At 39.5% G+C, this 20,411-nt stretch overlaps 1 protein-coding gene across 14 annotated transcripts in view; it reads right to left on the bottom strand.

The window, feature by feature from the left end:
* The window catches only part of LOC124054617 (adhesion G protein-coupled receptor L3-like), a 198,641-nt gene that overhangs the window by 141,645 nt on the left and 36,585 nt on the right, over window positions 1-20,411 (bottom strand). The window lies entirely within an intron of this gene.

The following is a 20,411-nucleotide window of genomic DNA, read 5'->3' as shown; positions in this document are numbered from 1 at the left end:
GAGCGTAATTTATTTCCTATCTATATTCTGATAAGATTATCCCCATCAAACCCATATCATGATATTAAGGTTAAGTCAGTTTTAATGATTCAGCAATCCAAACCCCTCTATTATCCACTATCAACCACGATCTGCTGCAGAAATATAATCTGTGCAAAACGATACGAGCCAAAGAGTGCGCACAATGCTCATCCTTGCACATTAGGCATTCCATACTGCTTTTGATATTGCAGGGAGTTAATTCCATTGTGGGATGCCGGGAAATCTGGTTACAAAAGGTCAAAACGTGAGCGCTGCATCAAATGACAAGGCACTAGGGAAGCTGACTGACATCCAGATCTCAAGTTATACATCGCTACATTTTAAATACACCTCTATCTTTTTTATTTATCAGACTCTCAACATCTTATCCTCCGGTATGGACTTCTGCTCAGTGAATTCTTTGGGAACAGCAACATTTCCCCATCTCAAACTCAAGCTTTTAATCCATGCTCAAAAATCCCACATTAGAGTAATCAGATTTTTTTTTTGAGCAGATATTAATGGGTTTAAGAGAAGGGCAGCAAGCCTATCATGAGTCTCGGCATAAGCAGACCATTTGGGCAATATTAGGAGGTTATAAGTCAGTGTTCTCATCAGCAAAGTCTTGGCAGGAGGCCATGAGTAAACGAAACTAGAGCCTTAACAAACCATCTGAACCACATCCACAGTACCCTTGACTTCATTCCTTGTGTGTATATGCCGGCAGGGCTGCTAAGACATTAAAATAGCAATGTGAAAGAGTGTATTTGATCAAAGAAATATCCTTGTGAGTAAACAGCGCCTTTAATAAAACACGCTGACGGCTCTGGGGGAGCTAAATGAAATATGACATCAAATCAGATACCGTGACTCCCTTGACAAAAAAAAAAATGCATTATCCCAGGAATAATCACATTCAAATACACTATCCAAGTAGCAAATTGGACCTGAAGTGTATACTGTAGGACAACTTTGAAAATTAATGACAGAGAGACAGACTAAAATGGAGGCAAAGGCACACATGTTGAATTATACATATCAAACAAGATAATCTAGCACTTCTTTCCATGGTAGGGTTGTTGGCATAGGACTTTCTTTTTTTTGCAGGTTTGCACTCAAACTGTGACCAAAACAAAAAAGCAAAAAGCAAGTAACGGGAGATAGAAGCTGTTTCTATGGTGGAAGACAATAAGAACATTGAGTTCCCTGTGTATCACTGTGTGCGTGTGTGTGTGTGTGTGTGTGTGTGTGTGTGTGTGTGTGTGTGTGAGGTGAAGAAAGTGACTCGATACACCATATTTCACAGCACAACTGATAAAGCAGAAAGTACTACCACCTGCACAGGTGTTACTTGGAAATTATCACATACAATGAAGAACGCTTCACTATCACAGTTGTTAATTTGCTCTCAAAAAACATGTGAGCTTAGATACAGGAAACACTATGAACTGCAGAAAAAGAACACAACATAAAATACATATTTATGAGAAGGGCTTGGACCCACTTCAGTGCAAAAAGTAAAAAAAAAAAAAAAACAAGCGAAAGTTTGAAAAAAAAGAAAAGAAAAGAAAAGCAGAGCGGTAATCCAGCGCTGCCAACTTGTCTTGTATTCCAGAAGGAGCCTAATGATACATTATGGTGCTGACGTTTCAAGGGTACTTGTTCTGAGGGGGATTTAGTGCAACTCCCTGAGATAAACTGGCCAACATTTAGCAGGCCCAGCAGCAACCAGAGCTTCTGTTCTCAGTCACATCAAGAAGCACAACTTCTTCGTCATGTTTCCTGCAACCTTTTGTCTAATCAGTGATGTTTTTGTTATTTTAGTGATTGTGTGCACGCCAGCGGGGCCCTGATGAAACCTGACAGATTTAATTAATTGTCTTTTCTATCTAGTTAAAGGAAAACAGAGCAGGGAGATATAGGTGGAAACAGCAGTACTCAAATGTGGAGGTGCTGGGGGGATATGTTGTCTCGCAGCAATCATGTGACTTGTAGAAAAAGACAAATGGGAGGCAAAGAGCGTTAGAGGAAATGGAACCTATTAGGCTTGATTTAGGTTCCAAAATTGAGGCTGCATTCAGGGGACTTGTGATTAATTGAGACTGAAAATGCCAAAGAAAATATATAAGAATTGCTCTAACATGAGGTGCAACTTTTAGAGAGTTCACATACATTCATGACGCATATGTGGTGATATCGCAGATGACAAAAACACCTTTCTGGAAAAGTGTCGAAAGACGCTCACGTTAATATGAGATGTTATTGTCCAAAGACACAAAAGAAGATTGATTTCCTGCTAAACACCTCCCACTACAGTATCTTGACACTGATAATGCTCCTGCGCCTCTCAAATTGGGTGAGAGCAAAATGTGTTATTTTGTAATTAGGCATGATGTGCGACTATGCTCTGTCAATGACAACACCTGAAATAATAATAATAAAAAAAATCTCTGGAGGACAAGCTGGAAACCTAAATGAATTCTATAGAAGAGAAGAAAAAATATAAATGCTTGTCGTTTGGTGCACTGCACCTCCACAGTGTAGCTGCTCTCATGGAAAATTGTTGGAGGCCATTTCATATATTTTCTACACGCCTGGTCAGCCTCCTCACTGCAGTCTCCAACTTTCTTTTCCTTGTTTCACCTGAGTGCAAGAGAGTTTGCCAGAAGTAAAATACAGTATGCCAACTGTTTTACATGCTTTTTACATATACTTTTCATATTTAAACTACACAACTACTAGTTTACATATGAGTCAATGTCTCTCCACTGTGATTAGCGAGCCGCATCACTAAACCCCGCTCTGGCTCAAAACGAGCAAGCCAAATCCTTTCTGAAAACATACAAAGAGTTCCGAGGGCAAATTGTATTAAAAAAATCCAGTGAACATCATCTGATCGTGTATTACAATTAACAAACGTATATCGCTGCCGAAACCAGTGAACTACTTGTGAATCAGAGGTTCACGCTGATGGAAAAATCCTGTAAATCCAGTATTGACATTCTTAATGATTTGTAATGTTACCCACAGTACAACCACAGATATTAAAGTTTCTATCACCTCACTTGCGGCATTTTGTTGATCTTTTTTCATTAACAGCGATTATTTACTTGACTGATCAATGGAGCGACGGAAGGTTTGGCATTTTTCCTTGAAAAATAAACGTTTAAAAACTGAATTAACTATGAATTAATCATATTGATTATCAATAGCGGTACTTGAACAAGATAACTGACAGATCCGGAGACACAGGAACCTTTTTAATTCTTCAGATGATTCCTAACATTACTTTCAGTTCAGCTGTGACGATACATTCATTTTATCAGTCTTTTTAATGAGATGGATTTCTTCACATACAGCCCTCTCATCTCTGTAACCCTGATATAAATGGTGAGATTGCCGTCACATTGATGCACATCACCACCTAAGGGCATTTCTCCATCTGTCACTTCCTGACCTGACGAAACCAAAGATGATTTTCATTAATACAGACTCGTTCCATACAGTGCTTCTGAAACAAAGCGAAACTTGATCCTCAGTGTTATCTGATGGGGGCACACTAAGTATGATGTTACTAGTCACGCCTGCTTTAAGCCCTCCCACGTAACACTATGTAATGAAGTGGGATCCTGTTTCCGGGTTAAGTACCATGTCTCAGATTTTCAACTGTTTCATGTCCAGATGCTTATCACGGCAGTGGGGAGGACTTGGTAATTTTTACGAGACAGACAGTGTGTTCATGCAAATGAAGTGTCTCATATAAAATGAATATTAATCAGGCACAATGTCTGCATACAGTTTGATTGATGAGCACTCATTCAGAAATCTTAGAAGATGAGCTGAGATTATTAAAACCAAGATGATCCTTTCCTTCTAGACTTAAAGATTTTGTTTTTTCCCACTTGGTCAGGCTTCCAAACCATGCAGACCAATGAGCAGTCAAGTTTATAATACTAAACACAGCAGAAAAGTGAAAATCATGCTTTTATGATGTGAGTTGAAAGGTGTGAAAACCTGAAGGGTAATGGAGAGTCCTCTTTTAAGGCACTGTGCACATCCCCAGAGCTTGACAACATGAGCAGGAAGGCATTGACTCATACAATTGGTTTTCCACAAGGGACCCCAACACTGCTAGCCAGTGACAGGCAGATAATAGTGCTAACTTTAGCCGCCACAGTCTCTGAATGGCCCTATATGATAGGCTTGTTGAGTGTGACTGATGGCTTGGGTTAAATAATGGGACCATCCCTCCTCCCTTCCATGCACACAAAGGCGTTGCAACCCCCTTCTGACACACAAAACACTTCCCAACTGCAAGACAATACAAACACAATCCATTAAAGGAAATTACTTGCACACGCAATAAAAAAAAAAAAAAAGCAAAAAAAATAGCTGCAAAACAAATAAAACAAATTACCATTTCAAATATTTAACAGTACACAATAGGGATGGGTTACATTTCCACAAGGGAGAAAAATAAAAGCAGAAAGGCCTGAGCGGACATACAGTTGGGTGAATGAATGCAAATAGATGCATCGTTTTAAAGGCAGGGGAAATCTGCTTTGAGACGGTTCTCCATTATAATGCAAAGCTCACTATCCATTTTCCATGTCTTCCTTCTTTCTGTCCTCCCTTTCTTTCTCTCTCAACATATCTTGCCTAATGCAGCACAAATGGATCCCAGACAAAGGACGAAAGAGGGGAAGAGGCGGAGGAATAGGGTGGACACGAAAGAGAAAGAGATGGACTACCAAGAACTGGGAAAGAGGGAATGTAAAAGATTGAGGGATGGAGGATAAAAGGGTAGGAGGACAGATGGAGAGAAATTAGTTAGATGAATCCAAAAGACAGATGAAATTTATTCACAGAATAATAAAAAAAAGGAAAATAAAAGACAGAGATGAAGATGTAAGGCAAAAGGATATTAGATGATATCTGAAGGTCAAGAATAGCAGTGCAAGTGAATCCTGCATGCAGCCTCCACTTTGGCTTGTGTTGCTATAGTGGCTCAGGTGAGCAAGTTACCATGACAACCTCACCTGTTGGCCATTAATCACCTACCGGTAGCAATTGGCATGCTGTGCCCACAAACACTGCAAGTCATTATGTGGCAAGGCTTGATTTTGGATGCAAGCTAAAAGGCGGCACATTACATCACTGCAGGTGACTGAATTGCATCGTGCACATAGCAAGAGTGGTCCTAATTTTCCCAACCATGAACCAAAGAATGGTTCATGGTGTATAGCTTTAAAACACAGTGACCTTTAGAGGTAAGTCCCATTGACCATATGAATTTCTTTTTTGACACCTGCATCAATATATTGCCAAAGTATTGTGCTGACAAGAGCTATTTTCAAAGATACAGGCTGACAGTATTGGCAGGGTTATGGACATGATGAATATGTGGTGAAAAAACACGACCTCCTCTATGGCAAGATTAGCAGCATACTGCAGGTCAACCATGTTGGTCCAGACTTCTATCAACTATTAGATGGATTTCCATGAAATGAGGTCCACACATTCATGATTTCCAGCAGATAGTCAGTGGGCCGTCCTCAGGATTGCAGAACCCATGACAATTGCATCATCTTTGGATGTACTTTATTGTACAAATGCTAGCATGCTAAAACACCAAGTTGAAATAATGAACATTGTAAATATTATAACGTGCAGATTTTACCATTTGGTGTAGCATAATAGTAAAAGTACAACCTTACAGTGAACACAGAAGACTGAAGAAACTGTGTTGAAACTCTGTTGAAAGCAGTAAATATATACATATATGAATGAGCTGATAATTAATTCTGACTGGTTAGTAAAATAGCACGGCCATCTATTGAATACAAAACTATTCGCTGTTGAACAAAAAAATGGGCAACATATGGCTGGAGGACAGTTGAAAATCACACAAAGCACTGTGGCTATGAGCTCTGGTAGCAGACAAAGAAACATAATACAGGCCACACCCTTTCACACCTGAAACAAAGCCAAACCAAGTCAGTTTTCTGATTGCTGCTATCGTTTTTCAGCACAGCTTGAACTCTGTGCAGCCAGGTTTGGAGGACGTATGCTCAGAAAACACACCCATTTAGTTTCTTCTATTTTTTTTTTGTATTTGACTTTTTCAGGTCTCAATTTCCATGCTTTTTGTATTCCCTCTAACCATCTTTGCATAATTTTCCAATAGACACTTCATTCCCTGCCAGATTTGAGAAGGGAGAAAAAAAAAAAATCACACACACACACACACACACAAACAACAGCAATTTCAGCTCAGCCTCTGAATCAGAGGTACAGCAAATTCCAATGTCAATAGCACTGATCCCAATGGCGCATGCATTTCAATATCATTATCTGATGCTGAGCCCAATGCACAGAATATAATGAAATCTTAAAAACATGAATTGCATAGCACCCCGGCCAGGCTAATGTGATGCACAAAAGTGCATTATGTATCACTCTGCACGCACTCTCTACAGAGTTGATTACAATGTTAATTCTGCCTTCCATCTGGTCCTGAACGTCTGTGTTAGTGTTTTTGACCACAAATTGCTATGATGCTTCTAGTTGGCATAATGATTGTAGCACCGGTGTTACCGATGGCAAGAATACGTTGTAAATGGTCTGGAAATGAGAGGTATGACTGTGTCACAAGCAACCACAATGGTCACGACCAGAGGGAATTCAAATGGGTTCCACCTGGACTCCACTCACAGCTCAATTAGAGGAAGAGCGGGGGGTGGAATCCATGGCAGGCAGGTGTACATGTGCTTATTTATCCATCAGTTTCCACTAAATGTTCAAATCATACATATAAATCGATAGCTGGAAGGAAGTGGTGTACATTAGCAAAGCAACTGACCGTGAAAAAGCAGGAGGAGAAATCAGAAACTTAGAAAACAGCAATTAACATAATTCAATACTGTTAGATTCTTTGCTCAAAAAAGTTTATTCACTGACTGCAGATAATATTTACACAAGCTAGAACTCACTGTTTAACTTTTGTTTTGTAACAAACTGCATTTTCATTTTCTTTGTAAAGTTAATCTTGGTTTAAGTTACAGAATAATTTGATTTTTTTTCACAATATGTGTATTTCCACATTAAGGTATCACTCTTGATTCGCCTCACTGACATAATTTTATCCTTACATGACATAACATTTTAAAGATGTTTTCAAAACAATCTATAATGCACTATCTATATAAAAAGTGTATACAAATACACTATCTATAATGACTTACTCCCTTTGAGGAACATGGTGACAGCATAATTTGTGAGCACAGTAAGATTCACCGCTCCACTGAAGGGCCCTTTCATTGAGGCTCAACTGTTGACATTTCAGCCGAAACATCTTTTGTCAGAACCTGCTCTGCCTGTTATTGTGTGAAATGTCTTGGCCCTAGCAATGTTCCTGAATGAGCAAATATCAATATGAAAGTGCAAACAAATAATCGATGCTGCACTATATTGTGGTGTGTTTGGTTGCAAGACATGACTGATTCACTGGAAGCAATACTAAAATATGGTCTTTGGGATCATTTCTTTGTCCAACTTTTTGCAGTATATAAACAATTCTAGCTTTTTAACATGTTTTGCAAATGCTGTCTTGCATTGCATAACTTTGATATATTTATTATTTTAATCTCAAAGGTAATGTATCAGGAATTAATGAGTCTTGTATTGTGAATTCACCTTTGCTCCCAGCCCTAAAATAACATGTCAGTGTTCTGCAACTGTATAACGTTGATCTGCATACACCAACTTATTTACTATTCATGTGAATGAGTGCAATTCTGCTCAGCTGCAAAAAAGACTTAAAACAAGTCTCTATAAATGACTTGGAAACAAAATGAAATAGGTGAAAAATGTAGAAAACACTCTTGACTTGGATTTTGCGGTCAACAATGACCCATTATCTTGTTGAGTAAGACGTTCGTATTCTCCTGGCATTCAAAAGTAAATAATTATCCAAACATAGTTGACACAGAGGCCAAAGGTCATTGTGGTGAATTGTTTTGTAGCCTCCTTGAGTTGTCCAGCAGCTTTTTAGAAAATGCGGGCTGAAATGTGAGAGAGCTTCTCTTGTCAAGACCTCGGAGACCTGGCTCTGGAGTGATCGATTTACAAGCAAGAATAAACTTGTGAATGCCTTTTGGTATGCTCGAGGACTTACTTTTCAACTGAAAATTGAGAAGTTCAAAAGTGGAGGAAGACTAAGGATACTACTAGAAGGTATTCAGAGAGATAAATGTAAAATTATTTTACGTTAAGCCATTTTTCATAGTTGTATTTTTGGCCCACTTGGTCTGCTGAGAAACGAAACAACTTAGAGTGCACTTGCAACAGCTGCCAGCCCATCCAAGATCCTATGAACCATTTCCGAATCATTATGGTTCAGGTCGCCCCGAGGAGCCCTCCTAGTTGCCAACACTTCTTCTCCCTGTCTTCCACAAATCCAACTTATCACAGAATGCTCAGAGATAATCATCTATAATTGGGTATTTTGTTTTTCTAAGCCACAGGGAAGAGGTGCCTGCCGAGTAAAGTATGGAAGAAGTGTAGACAGCTCGTAGGCTGTTGGGCCCCACAGTCCTCACTCAGACTTGTACAGAATGGAGTTTGATGAAAGTCTGATTGGTCTGGGCAAACATCCTCATGGGGTATGTCTCTGGACAAAGGGAGCAATACTCTCCTCTCTTGTCAAGGCAAATGCTCTCAGGTCTGACAAATCACGGCTGGTCTCGAGGTGCCTGGTCTTACCACGAATTCTAAAACCTGATGAGATAGCCGGGGCCCCCAGGGTTATATCAACCTCGATCTATATGTCTACTGAATTTCAAGTACGTTTATTATTCTTGATATAGAGTCTTTTCCTGCAGCCCACTACGTACATTATGTTAGCTGTAAGTGAATACACACACACAAAAATATGAAATATGAGATTTGTGGCAGCAATGCACGAAACTATGAATCCAGCCATTTTAGTACTTTTATAATAGACTCAGCAGCATGGACTCATTCAAAAAAAATATTCAGGATGTACTGGCTTAATTTTGCTAGATGCTGACTAATTCTAATAAAGTCATTAAGGACTTAGTTTGAAGAAAAATCTGCAAAGACAGGGGATTTAATGAAGTTGATTAGGGACCACAAAGAGAGAATCACATACAACGCCATATTGATGCTATCAATGGTTGTTCTAGCCACAGGAGGCAAGTTAGATATATGTTTTACATGTCAAATCAAAACATGAACGATTAGTAGATGTAATACACACACACGGGGGGGAGGGACACCGTGCGTCTATGTGTGTCTTTGTGCTTTTATGCACTCTGACTTCACGGAGTGTCATGAAAACGTGCACAAACACACACACACACACACAATCTAATGACCTTGCCCTGTATTCTCTTGGCTGAGCAGCAGAATGTGTTTGGGTTGAACTCAGCAGGCAACCTTTCTAAATCTAAAAGCGGAGGTCTCCCAGGGTGAGGCAGCCACATAACAGTCAGGGATAGTTAACAAATGTGAAAGCACATGAATGGACTGTGAACCACGGCTTTTACACAGCTGTGATTGGAGCTTACACACATGTACATCCACATATACACACTGGACTGTTAGAGGACTCAAGAGGTCCAAGAATTAAAAATGCACAAAATGAATTCAAATAAAGGGTTTGGATAGATGGACCTGGAAGGCCTGACAATTGGGGTAAGATTGGACTGGAAAGGATAATAACAGGGTTTGCACCCAGCTCCTCTGTAGAAAATGTAATATTGTGTTTGTTGGCAGCTGGGATGCACTGAGGAAGACAGAGCAAGTGAATACACAGACAGGCTGTCTTACTCTATGACAAATACTCTTACACAGTTGCTCTAGTTCTTTCTTGGTCTCTCTAAAACAAACTTTGATCGACATAGCGTGAAATCATCACGACTCGTGATCCAGGTGCAAGGTCCCAACTATACTCCAGTATCATTGTTTGTCCACTGAGGCCACTGCCCCAAGTAATTGCTTCTGGCTTTCCAGAGTACAACACCCCAAATAAACAGAAATTTCACAGAACCACTCAGAACACAGTCTTTAATGAGACTGCCTCCTGTTTATGCAGACGGGATAACAGAAGACTCTCGATTGATGGCATTGGCCTTTTCCCCATCAATATTGAGCACATCAATGCTGAGAGGTCTCTGGGTGCAACATGTATTTAATTTGGCCAGAAAGACTGGCCCATAAGGTTTTAAAGAGAAGTCACCCAGATAGCTTTTTCATGCCAGAGTCGATGTTTTAACCCAATTAAGAATCTTTATGGTGTCTTTGCAGCCAAATTAGATAAATGGATAAATTTCTCTATTATAAGCTAGTGGCATGGCTCTAGGAAATGAACGGCTGTTTGGTTAACCATTTTGGTCTAGACTGAAATATCTCAATAACTTTAAAATGGATTACAATTAAATTTTCTACAGACACTAATAGTATTCAGATGATGAACTCTAATCACAATGATGATTCCTGATATTTTGTCAAGTACCAAAATCTGGTCAGAATTTTAATTTCCACAATACTTAGCTTTTCTGTGGAGAGCTAAACTAAATAACACATTGAACTAAGATAAGCCTGTGAATATTCTCATTCATCCAGGTCATGGTTATCTCAAGGAAATTCAATCGAACGCAACTGGACTTGATGGTGTGCATGACTAGCAGCGTGGCACCTTGATGTTAGAATTATGCCTAAGCATAGCCTCGCAGCTACTACTGTGTAGACTCTTAGTCTTGTTTAACCCAGAGTGACAACCCTGTTTTGTTGAGGAAAAAGTCTGTGATGCCATAATGCCCATCTGCACTCCCATTTGTTGTAAATTTAGAAAATCTTAGGGTTCTTCACTGACTCATAGCATCAGTGTCAAATCATGTTGACATCCATCTCACAGTGGCTCTTTTTGCATCCCTGATGATCCTCTTTGATCCAAAACCTCAACCCTTCTCAGACAGAATGACACTGACTACATTTCTGGGGAGTCCTGTCAGCCGTCTCTATCTCATACTTAAATGAAGGGAACTTTCCACCCCTACATCCTGTCTATCATCATAATCATTTATGGACCAATCTAACACTGGATTGTATCTGCACAACAGGCCATCAGGATGGTGTGAGAGACCACCTTTAAAGAAGAGCCTGAAATTCTGTCTTACCCTCCTGAGCAATCCACTTCCACCGTGACGAAGCTGAACAAGGAAAAGGAGATTTTTGTTTTACTTCAGCATCGTGAGTGCAGGGGTGTCTATTTCAATACCATAGCCTTTCTTTAGACTTGGACATGGACCAAAGAGGGGTCTCTGGGACTCTCCAGGAGCCTGGCATGCACATGCTGGACCAGTTGGTTTGAGCACAGAGGGGAGTCTGAATAGGGGGAGGGAAGGACTCTGCTCTGACAGACGTCCAATACACACAGCTGATGCCTCAGGCTGGCAAGTCTAATAACATCATCTGTACTGGTGGATCTCATATTTATTACCCAATATGTCCATCGGGAGGAGAGTGGAAATATTGCAACAGCAGCCAACACAGCAATGCTCATGTCAAGAATTTCAGAATGGATATAGTTAGGCAACTCTTGGGAACGCTGGGCACACAAATTGAGAAATGAGAAAAACGCCTCACAACTAGCATAATTATGGTTGTCTCTGATTAACAGATGACTTCGAACTCCCAGTACTGAGGCTGCATTCCCTCTAAAAATCTGCTACCATCTTGAGTTTGAGATGCTTCATCAAATTTGATGGATATTTCCAAGTTCGGATTGAAAATCAGTCATGATGCAGCAAAAAGACAGACTCAAATTCATGTTAATGGCAGACCCGAGTCTCATCAGTTTGAAAATTTAAAGCTTTGTCTGAGACTATAGGTTTACCACTGGGCCCATTTCACTTTGAAGCCTTCCTTAAACGTAGTTTTGTGTAATCCACTGGTAAAAAAAACATCCGATTAAGAGTCATCAAAACATTAATGCTTGACGACATGGGCATTGAAGTTGACTTGGGTGACTACAGCACCCAAGTCCCCAACAAAATGCAAAAATAAAAGCATTTATTCCTTCTTGACTGCTAAAAATGTCACAGCTGTTCATTGATTTATTTATTTAATTATAACTATATGTTTGTGAATACTATAAGTGAAGGTCTGACTAAACTAAAAGTATAACCAAGCATCATGAAAAAGTGCCTCTTAACTTTCACCCTAACTTTTCATAAAGAACAACCCTCCTAAGCATCAGTAATCATTAATATCACTATCACCAACAATAAAATTTTACCAGATTCAGTTTAAATATATAGTACTAGGTAGATGAGAAATCTGATTACTAATCTGATTATCCAATTATGTGCATGCATAGACAACTTTTAGAGCAGTCATTACAGTAAATGCGTTTTTTTGTTTTCCTCCCTCCATGTCTGATTTCTCTTAATAACCTGGATTCCTATGTGCAGGTCTACAGAGTCAGTGGATGCATGAGATGATTTTCTCTATGGTTCAGCACTGATGCTATCACAATTTATCCTGATGCCATGTACTCAGAGAATCATGCCTTTCATCCTTTTGACACATCACAGTGACTCGTCTCTGCTGTGATTGATGATGGCAACGTGTGGTGCTGTGCTCCTGTTTTCTGTTGTCTAAACTGTGTAAAGAAAATGCCCAAGAGCGTGAATTTCAATTGTTTCGGCTCCAATCGCTGCAGCCTTATCTGCATATGAGCGGCATCTGCTTTGACCTCATACACTGCCCAGAGCTGAATGAGACAGCAGCCAAAATGCATTTCCAGTGTGTGTATCCCACAGTGCACAAGCACAGTGCTTTAGTTTAACCGTGATGTGAACATCGCAAAGATTTGTCTGAATCATCGTGAAAAAGAGGTCACATAGGCTAATGCAATTCTATGATATATAGAGTGAAGATAATTTTACTACTTTCATATAAAAAAATAATAATATAGCAGATGTAATGACAGAGGACAAAGACCAATGGTAAGCACAGTTGATCGAGACAGCTTTATGCAGGTCACACTATTCATTGCCCTTTCCTACTGATGTGTTAGAAAATTGAGCCAATGACATTTAGTTTCCTATTCTTTTATTTCCATGCAGTATTTTTGTAGCACAGCCTTTTAATGTTACGTGATTTTAATTTAGTTTTGGTACGGACAATGGCAAACATGATATTTTCGAATATTTCCCATCAAATGCAGGGACCTGTCACCAGGATGTAAAGGGCACATGTTAAGTGGAGTGACACGAACGAATGTCCTCTGTTCAGTCTGACTCTGCAAATCATTATTCAGAATGAAGCACATCTCAGCGATCCAAGCCTGCATCCACGCGCTAATGCGCAATGCAAATGGCACCAATAATTTAGCACATCCGAGTGATTTCCTCCGTGCAAGCTGATGCTGACAGTTTCTTTGACGATCCCTTGAAAAATAAAATGACTTGTGTGAGACGAAGCAGTGTGTGTGAGTGTGGGAATGACATGAGCTGAAGACAGTCTGCAATGTGCAATGTAAGCATTCATTCAGATTTATAGGACTAAAGTGATTATGATTCGGTTTTTATTTGTTTAAATGCAATGCTGCTGGTTAGCACGTCACGTATTTTGACACAGCAACTGATGCTTCATATGATGTTTCTTATTGTAGTATCATTATTAGTATTAGAATTAAATTTAGCATGTCAGTGAATAACAATGCAGCCCACATACAACTGAATCAATGCAATACAATCACCCTTCACTGAACCACTGCGCCAACAATAACAACTGTCCAATCATAGCTTTAAGCACGGCAGGTCTGTCAAGTTACAGATTTATTAAAATATGAAAGCTCTTGGGCTGTACTGAAGGTGATTAATTTAAAGATCATTTAGTAACGGGCATTTTATCTGGTCCTTTTATCTAGCCCTTCATTACACAATCGCAAAGACAAAAGCAATGGGGTATTTATCTGCACTGTAATCATTAGCATGCTTGGCTAACAAGCGTAAAGCTAGTCCATGTCCTGAAAAAGGCAACAAACACACAACTTAAACAAACACAACCTGAGCAGCCAAAGAGGGCCTTATCCCTATTATAAAATAACATGAGAGTTACTAGCAAAAACGCAGTAACAACACTTCTTTTTTGCATGTCTTCTGCACAGATCATGAACCAGGATGCAAATGCTTCGCCTGGTGCATGCAGCCTTAGTCTCAGTCATGAGACTATATATTGTACTTAGGTATCTTTACCCATGATGTTACATGATTCTTGTTTAAAATCAGGAACACTAAAAGGCGTTTTTAACCAACTCAGGGGGCTAACGTTAGCTCAACTGGCTCGGTTGCTGCTGCAAATAAAGCAGCTCGCATTTCAGAAAGAAAAGTGAACAGTTGCAGTCTAGAAAGGAGAAGCTGCTCTTATCTACCTCGATCAAAAACTAAGGACCAACTTCAGCAATTATTATCAATTTCCATACATTTGCTATTGTTAGCATGGAATAGCAGAAAGTTAGAGTGAAAACTGAGTGTTTAGCCTCATTTGGGAGCTGGGTCACCACCTGGAATCTTAAATAAGATGAATATCACCACTTAAAGTGTTTACAACTCAACTGATTAGCTGAACAAGAAGGAACCATCACCATCACCACTGGCTTAAATTGTGGTATTTCTTTTTTCCTCTTCTTCATGCGGTATTCAGTTTTCCTCCAGCGGTATGCCAGAAGTGTGCAGGTGCGACAAAAACACACATACGTACATAAGTGTACATGCCAAAGTCAAAGTCTGTCTTCATTCACATGGGGTATGCACATCACACCACACTGACAGCATGACCTCCACATTAAACACCAAAGCACAGTTATTAAGCCGGGGTCTGAAACTTGGCTCACGTTTCACGCTAAATTAAGTGTGAGAGGCATGAATGCACATCTGTGTTCCTATGAACCTCGTGCATGATGGGAAACAAGTGTTAAGCACATACCTCAATTCAGTACAAATGTACTGACTGATAATGTCTAAGCTATCTAGATATTTCCCAGCAAATAAACACAGCAACGCCCTGCAGGTCAAGAAATAAGAAAAAGAAAAAAAAAAGCAGAACACAGGCGTTTAAATTTTAATAATGTGTCATATTTGAGCGATTGAAAATTAAATTATTTAGCGCCTGCAGTCTTTCACTGCGCTCCTTCATTATACTTCTGCAGAGCAATTTATCCGTTATTGCTTTCTAATAGGGCAACATATCCTGGGTCACATCCTCAAACAGCTAGGAAAAACTGAAAACACTGTAGCGTTTGAGCACATTCCAGTCCTCGCAGTTTGTGGGTGTTAAATTTTTCAAATATGCATATAATGTCCCATCTCCTGTGTGAAGCTTGCCCTTCCACTAAATGAATTATAAATATAACAGACCTCGTGCTAGTGTGAAAAATGACACACTTCGATGACTTTAGTTTGAGGGTTCAGAACGCCATATGGCTTCATATCCACTTTCACCAGAGTTGTCTGTAAACTGATGGACAAAAGGATAAACTCAAGCTGTCTCTGGGAGCTGAAAAAAGACGGAGGAGTATCCTCATGCTGTTGCTTTAAGTATTTAGAAGGTCCTTTCTCCTTAAGACTTCAGCAAAGGTTACAAACCCTCATTCCTGCTTTGTACACTACGTGAGGATGTCGAACTGGAGCAATTCCTATGGTTTATCTTGAAGTGAAACTCACTAAGAAATGCAGTTCAGTATTCAGCATCCTCCATCACTGTCTCCACACAAGATCTTATAATAAATGGTCAGGCTCAAATCTGACAATACAATAGATGACAAAGAGTAAGGGGGATAGCAGACAAGTAAGCCTAAAATATTATTCTTTCTTAGTATGCATGTATTCAAACTCCACAGCTCTGGAGGTCAGGTTATGAAGTGAGACACATCCGATATATTTGTCTGGCCATCTGAAATCTTGGCAAAAATCCTGGCTTTGGAACTTCTTGTCATGGACAAGTTATAAATCCTGAGGGTCCCCTAACCAAGGGAAGCACATCGATCTGTTTTCCTTCAGGAAAAAAAGGAGCGAGCAAAAGAGAGAGGGAGAGAGAGAGGAAGGGAGAGAGAGATAGAGACAGAGAGAAAGAGAGAGAGAGAGAGAGACACACTGGGCAAAAACACATAATAGAAAGCAATTTTGAACATATTTCTACACGGTCGCCTTTGTTTTTTTCAGCACACAGTCAAAGCGTCATTAAGCACAGTCAAAGTCACTGATTTTTGCTTTTATTTATTCTCCCCAAACAGACGTTTGTGAAGGTCAAAGGGCAAACACCCTCCATCTCCAGTCCTTCCACTTTATTCTCTCATCTTCACAGCAGTTCGCATCATGCAAATACCACACTCCGCTGGGTTATTGATTTGTTCCACGGATGCAAGCAGCAGGTTTAAATGAAAATGCTAAGTCTGCATGGAGAGAAAAGTAAGACGATCTGATGAGCTTAGCCTGCATGGAGACACAGAATATTTAACATGTCTTTAAAACATTACTGAAATGACTTGAGTGGCAACAGCATATCATGAATCTTCAGTTTCTCCGAATTAAAAATCATTTGTTGTGAGATACAAAGGCAAACCCAGCAAGACTGATTAAATCTGTCAAATTTGATGAGAGTTAATGATCCTTTGAAGATGTGGTTATATAACACAGCCTAAACAACAGTTATTTAAAAAAAAAAAAAAAAAAAAAAAAAAAATCAAAAAGCTATCTTTAAAATATGTCCATATGAGGAAAATACCATAATCACATTTCTGGAGATTAAAAATGTCTTAAGTAAGTACCTACAAATTTCATGTAGCTGGTTTAAGAATAGAACAGAGAAACATACAATTTTGTCCTCCGCCTCCCATCAGCAAAGACTGAAAGAACTGAAAGAGGAGCCAAAAAGCTTATTATTCAATCTTGCCATTTACCTCCAGAATTCTGGATAATGGTTTCCAGTCCGCGAAACACAGGCTATTTAGAAATTAAAGGACAAATGCCAGTTTTCCGTCTTTACAAGACATCAAACAAAAGAGGCAGAAAAAGTACATCCAGCATTGCCTTCCATGGTCTGGCAGCACAGATGGATTACAATGTCCAAGTCATAGACTGCTGAAATCCAAACCAGTGAACAATGCAGCGGGGGGGGGGGAGAAAAAAAAAAACCCATTTACAACCAGGATTAGGGAGAAAATGATGGAAATTGGGATGCATGGATAAGAGATAAAGAAGAGGTTTACAATGAAGGCAGTTTATTTACATCATCCCCTTGTTTCTTAAAGTAAATATAGAGCGCTTTCTCAAGGGATGTGGAACAACAATGCTGCTTTTTCTCAAAGGTCCTCTTTCTGCGAGCGATATGCTGGAAATAACTCAGGTGCCCTCAGGTGAGAGCCCTCAGGGACACTCGAGGAAGTGGGTTGTATCTTATCATAGCCAGCTCATCTCCAAATACTGTATCTGAGAAGCTGACATCTTCTAGAGGCCTTACAAAGTATTATTTTTAAAATTTCCATCCACTCTAGTGGCGTTATCCCAGTGGGAGAGCATGGCAGGCTCAAGAGAACAAGTAAAATAAATTTATTTGAGCTGGACATAGCAACCCTAATACACTCTCTGAAGTCTGTATTGGTTCAAAGTTTAGGTAAAGATATAAATAAAGTTTTCTATGTTCCTTGCGGTCGTTTTATGTCCAGGCTGAAGTGCATCTATTTAGTTAAAAGCACAAGAAAAGGCTGGGGCCATTTTTCAAAAACTGATGACGGCCTTGCATAAATTATGCAAACTTTTGTCCTTGTGCCAAGCAGTGCATCTACTGAATAATAATTACGAGAGGGACTTAGGGATATGAGCATGCAGAATATGAAACACATGCCAACATCCCCTGTCATCTGTGGCCAAATCAAGGAAAGGAGGCAGGGATGCGGAACATAATGAAAGACAAATATCTGACAACAATGGATGTAACTTTTGTGTTTTTTAACTTTATTTCCCCGAATGTAAACAACTTCTTCTGCAGTTCAACAGCCTGCATTTTTAACATTGGATTGGATCAAAATTAAAACCACTGCTCTACTTGTCATATCATTAACATCAGCTGTGGGATTTGCACCAGTGAAATCCTTAGCCAGGCATGTAAATTAACAGTCCATTACTTTACTGTCATGTCTAGTGGCTTGGATTGCTATTAGACATTTACAAGGATTCCATGTAAAATATTTTTTGCTGGAGATACTGCAGCTTGATAACTCAATGAATGAGGCTGTTAAATGTTCACACTGGGGACAACAAGAGTCCAGCTGGATTTTATAAGTAGCAATGAATGGAAATCTTGGAAATTGTATTTTTTAACAGCCAATAGCAATTTAATGAAACTAAGACTGAAGTATGTCAGTTTTTAGGTGGAGAAAAGAAGTGTATGAGGAGATACTGAGGCCAGAGCAGCAGAAGGATAGTTGTTAGTGATTCAGTATGCAAATGAAATGACCTTATTTGCTAATTCGGTGTCCCATGCCCCCTTTGGCAAGACAAAAGTGTCCAGTTTCAGGTGAATTCTAGCCTATCACTTTTGTGTATCTGTAAGTAGAGCGTCGTATAGTGTAGCTTCATTAACGAAACGGTTTCCTTTTCTTTGTTCTAAATCCTCTTTAAAGTCAGACCGTAGCAAGATTTTGGAATTGAAAGCATCAAGGACCTATATTGTCTCCATTTGGGAATGGGCATCTTTTGCATTGGGGTTCAATGAGTTTAAAGGAAGAGGTCAACATTTTTGGAAAATATTATTTCCTTTCTTGGTGAGAAGATTTGAAACCACGGTAAATATGAAACTGGAGCAAAAAGACAGCTTACTTAGCTTAGCATAAAGACTGGAAAGAAGAACAAGCTAGCCTGGGAACAAAATCCACCCGCCAGCACCTACAATGCTCACTAATCATCAGGACGTATCTTGTTCAGTTTAATCTGTTGAAAAAGTATCATTGTAATTAGTTAGCTAGGCCAACCTGGCTAACTGTTCCCCCATTTCCTGTCTTTCTGCTAACTGAATGCGGGTCGTCGCTTTATGTTTAGCCATCAGGCACGGGAAGGTATCCATCATCTCATATAACTCTGAGCAACAAAAGCAAATGAGCACATGTCAGCCTTTTCCTATGTAACCACACATCTCAGTCAGCTGAACAGTAAGGCACTTCCTGTGGGATTTTGGTCTCTGCCTTATACACATGATGACTGCTTCTTTGGTTTGAAAACATTCCCTCATCAGCCATCTCATTAAATGCCAATTGAATTTAATGAATAAATTAGTATGCACATTTTGTGTAGATCATTTTGTTAGTTTCCTTTATTTCCATTTTACGGGCGATCTGTTTCATTGTGTGAGTAACAGGGAAATGGTTGACTGATTTATGGAAATTCATTCTGTGCATATGACACTTGTCAGTCTGTTATATCAATATCAATACTGACAGCAACAATGACCACTCGAACATCTCTGACAGATCCTACAAATAGCAAATGACAAGAAAGTGCCACACATGGAAAGATTTAATTATATTGTTTTTTTTAAAAAAAGCAACTAACAGTGTGAATTTGCTTTTGTCACTTCCCTCTAATTTAAGACGAGAATTTTTGTCTTAATTCCCTTTAAAAAAAAAAGATGTGATCACAAAGTAAAGCAAGACTGACGTGCTTAAACACACACACACACACGAGTATACACACTCCTGCACACATCTGCTCGTCAGTGAGCCTGTTGGAAACTGTCACATGCCTGGCAGGTTCTGTAACTTGGGCAGATGGTCCAGCACAATTAGACCCACCGAATCTCTCAATCAATCTCCTGCATGCCATGTGAAGAAACTGGTTCTCCGTTTCTGTGAAACCAACGTGCTTGTGCTACATTGTACTGTGTTGCATCACTGTTCCTGAAAAGTATGGGGTTTTTTTTTCCTTTGCCTTTGCAGTTCATATTTTCTTTGCCTCCCTCATTTTCTGTAAACTACAATACCTGATTTTTTTTCTTTTTTTGTCATTTTCCACACTCACTATTTTTTTTTTTCTTGGCAATATCTTCTTTTGATCCCTTTCACTTTGCAGGACTATGACCCTCTCACCCACCCAAGCCAGTTTTTCCTTCTTGGCTTGTTTAACCACTGGCCTGAATGCAAGACTATACTGGAGACAACAGGCAAGCACAAGTGTTTCATTCACACCCAATTACTGTGAAAGGGATTTTTCTGGCCAGAAATTCACCGAGGAGCACAGTGAGAGAGTCACAGAGGAACAAGATATCCCTGGCGTTTCGTGTTCTGTCCCATGTTCCACACACAAAAG

This window comes from Scatophagus argus, chromosome 23, assembly GCF_020382885.2.
Source record: "Scatophagus argus isolate fScaArg1 chromosome 23, fScaArg1.pri, whole genome shotgun sequence".
In the NCBI taxonomy this organism is placed as follows: Eukaryota; Metazoa; Chordata; class Actinopteri; family Scatophagidae; genus Scatophagus; species Scatophagus argus.
The sequence above is the reverse complement of the archived record's forward strand: the minus strand, read 5'-3'. Positions and strand labels throughout refer to the sequence as shown.